We start from the raw sequence: 4,342 nt of genomic DNA on the forward strand, positions 1-4,342 counted from the left end.
CATGTTGGTTTGGGTTCTAGGTCATTCTTTCATCAACATGAATTAAGTAAAGACTTAACATGAATATTAAAGAGAATTATGATTAGCACTGAGTGGATATGAGTATGAGATGGAAGCTTTTACGTCAGTTATTCTGGCTTTGCAATGGGTTTCTTTTTTAGTTACTCTGGCTTCCCAAAGTAATTAATTATCTCATGACATGGAAACCTTTTACCTCAGTTAGTCCTGGTTTCTAGTAGCAATCTCCTTATTATGTAACTATGTGTCCATATAGTTGTTTAGCTAGTGGATCCACCTAAAACCTAATACTTAAGTTCTACCTTAGGCAAGTAGGACATCTTTTATTGATGTGAGGGCGTGACACCGGATTCCATGTAGCTCATATGCAATACGTCGGTTAAGGCTATTTACCTACAAGACAAGAACCTGAAACATGACATGAACAAGAACATGGGTTATTTCCTCAATAGGTTCTACTTAGTATGGATGGGGGTGTGGGACTTCATTCATGCATTGCATAAGTAGGTTTGAGAGTGGACATGGTAGGTTTTTCTTATGACATAATGATCATGAGTTAATGCATGCTTTATATGAATTATGAATTATGAACATGAACTATATTCATGACTTCTTAATGAGCTTTATTTAGTCTGAGTGAGGGTATAGGACTTCACTTATATATTGCAAAAGTAGACTAATAAACAGGTTATGGTGTGGTTTCCTCATTCCATGAAGATATATGAATCTATGTATGCATGATATGAATTGCTGCTAAAAGTTACTTTACTTATTACAAGCTATGAACATGAATCTCTCCTTGTCTATGAGTGTTGGTATGTAATGCATGATTATGGTGACCTAAAAGTTGTACTTAGCAGAAGAGATAGGAGTATGGGATCTTATCTATACATTGCACAAGAATAGCTAGGGTTACTTATGAGATGGTTTGACTTTGTAGTTACACTAATGTGCATGATGATTCTTAAAGTTGACAAAGTTCATCATTTCAACTAAAATGTCCCTTTCACGTGATTTAAGGATTTTTATGCATGACTTTCATACTTACTATAATATTTGTGCTAATCGATATTTTCTACATTTCCTATAAGTGTAGGTTTTGATCGATGAGGCATACTTCTCCTTTTGATTAGAGCTTAAATGGACTATTCTCCATGTTGGGTGAGTCCTCATAGTTCAAGGACAAGACTTAGTCATTTCTAGTTTCTTTTGTACTTTCTCTTTTGAGAGTGTGGTGTAAAGGGTTTTGATCCTTATTCATTCTCGCTTGTATTATATGGTTTTGAGACAAGGTCTAGACTTCTAAATTGGTTTTATGAAAAAAAACTTGATTGTAAAAAGTTTAAATTCCACATCATTCCTATTACTAATTATGTTTATAATTATGTTGAGGGCTTGTATGAGATCCCTTTGAGGTTAAGTACGTCGTGTTACATCTAGGGTGTACCACTGGATCGTGACACTAACTCAATATAATTTAATATAGATATCGTGGTAAAATACATATATCAATGCTTGTTTTCTTAATGAATGTGTCAAGTTAATAAATAATTAAGTAAAAATGAATAGAAAGAGTATAAAATATAGCATCTTTTAAGATATATTAGAATTTCTTTTCAAATCTCTATCATCTATCAATTTTTACTATACTATCATAGATGTTCTACTTAGTCTAAGAGCTTGTTTGGCATTATTGCAAAAAATTATTTATTTCTAAAAATATTTTCTTTACATAATTTTTTAGATAAGAGCTTTTAAAAAAAGTACCGTTTATGATTGATTAGTTCATTTGAAAAGAGCTTTTGATAAGCATAATGTGTTTGACTAAAAAATTTTAAAGTACTTTTAAGATTTAGATTACAAAAATGGGCAAGTGTCGATGTACTTTTAATATTAAAATTATTTTATAATTTTAAATATCTATATTCAAATATTTGATTGAATTTTTACTTTTATCAATTAAAATGTACATATTTAATTTTTCAGTCAATATAATATGTAAATTAATAAAAAATTAAATATTTATATAATCCTAATATGACAATTTAAGTACAATTAAAAATATCAAACATAAAATATTATTAATAATAATAATAACAATAACAATATTAATAAACATGAAACAAAATAAAAATTTACCATACAAAAATAAAATTCTTAATGAATTTAATCAAACTTATGAGATATGCTAATTAATTAATAAGGAATATATCGATAAATATGTAAATATGAAAGATACATTTGATCTTGAAAAAAAAATATTATATGCTCTTGCTTTTAGAAAAAGCAAAATTTTTAGCTCATTTCCAATAATAGAAAAATTGCTTATACTTCCATTAAAAAACAACTTTACTGATATGTCAAATATCTTTTTTTAAAAATACTTTTTTTCAACTAAATACTTTCGGCCTTCTAACAACAAACTCAAATACAGTCTAAATAATTCCAACTTATTTAGAGCAAGTTATACCAATGATAAGCAATTACTACATCAAAATGATTTTTAGGGATAATTAATTCATGATAATAGCTTAATTATCATTAAAAATGTATTTTTAGCGATATTTAGTATTCTTTGTTAATGTCCCTAAAATCTTTAGTAATATTAAATTTAATGACAATTAACTAATGTTGATACAAATTTTATCACTCTTTATTAAAGTGTATATTTATTATCGCTAAAGATTATTTTTTTCAGTGAATGTGATATTCTATCATAGGAATATGATTATCCATCATTTTGATATTACTTTGGAGTTAGCTGTAATCAGTTTTGCAAAATGTTAGTGTTAAATGATTTAAATGTGACAATATATACAAATAGCTGGTATGGCATACTAGTTCAACTACCAAAAGTAATCAATTACCTGAGTTTTTTCCTTTTTATTTGAAACCTCATTTATTTTATTTTTCTTATTATTTGGCACTAATTGAGTAATTGTACATGCCTCGTCTTTCTTATATTATCTTCACCTATTGAAAATAGAGTTAATTTCCGAAATGTTCATCGAGAAATTATTTTATAACTTCATTTATTTTTATTTATAGTAATAAAATCACTTAATTTTGATAAATAAATCTATATGATAAAAGTAAAAGAAATTTTTACATCACGTTGACTTGGACCTAACAAAAAAATAAAATTAAAAAAAATCATATTTTACATCAGACTCACCCATAATACGGACATTTATTAAAATTTTTAGAATTTTATAATACTCTTGAGATTCAATATGTTTTTGGCAAAAAAATATCAACCTCCAAAGTGTCAATTTGCAGTTTGCACTTCTCAATTTTTGCGCTAAAGATATCAACCTTTGAATGTTGATGCGATTTGAGAAATAATAATTAAAAGTATGTATAGAAACTTGATTTTTTTTTTCAAATAAAAGAAAACATTAACTGATGAATAAGAGAAACTAAACACAAAAAGGGGAAATAAATTGCTTTTTAATTTATTCATTTCCTGTTGAATTTACCTCTTCAATTTTTTCTTTATTGATTGTTTTTTTCCTCTCACGGTTGTGGAAATGCAATATTTTCAATAAGTGTTAATCCTTTATTCTTTTAATATGTTTTTAGTCTTTTCTTTTACATTTTCTTTTCTGTTACTATTCCAAAATAAAATACTTCCCTTTTGAAAAATTACAATTATAGGTCGGTATGGGCCTAAGATTTTTGTCTTTTTAGATTTTATTTTATTTATGTCGTTCATATTTACTTGATATAAAATTTATTTTATATCGTTATATTAAAAAAATGACAAGTTTGAAAGACTGATTTTGTGAGATAAATATTTTAAATTAAGTTTTTTTATCAATTATAAAACAAAATCCAATGATTTTACAAGATAACTTTTCATAACTGAGTGACATTTTAAAATATTTATTAAAAAAAATACGATTAATAGTATATACAATTTTTCGGATGCCCATTATCTCCACTCGCATAGACATTCCATAATTTTATTGACTGAGAATTAGAAACATTTGTAGTAATTTTAAACAAAAGTGGATCAAATACTTAACTTCAGTTATAAAAAAACAACTATCCTTTAAACCCAAAAAAACAACATTTTTTATTCAAAATTAGAAGAAAGCATTTATACCAATTCTATACAAAAGTGGATCAAATATCAACCTTAGCTATAAATAATAGACATTCTTATAAATCAAAAGAATATCTTCATTGACTAAAAGCCAGATTAAAAAAAAAAAGGTTTTTAGTAATAATAAACTAGAATGGATCAGAATACTCAACCTTAGTTATAAATAACAGTTATTCTCTAAATCAAAAAAAGAACTTATTGACTAAGAATTAAAAT

Source organism: Solanum lycopersicum, chromosome 3, assembly GCF_036512215.1.
Source record: "Solanum lycopersicum chromosome 3, SLM_r2.1".
Classification (NCBI taxonomy): Eukaryota; Viridiplantae; Streptophyta; class Magnoliopsida; order Solanales; family Solanaceae; genus Solanum; species Solanum lycopersicum.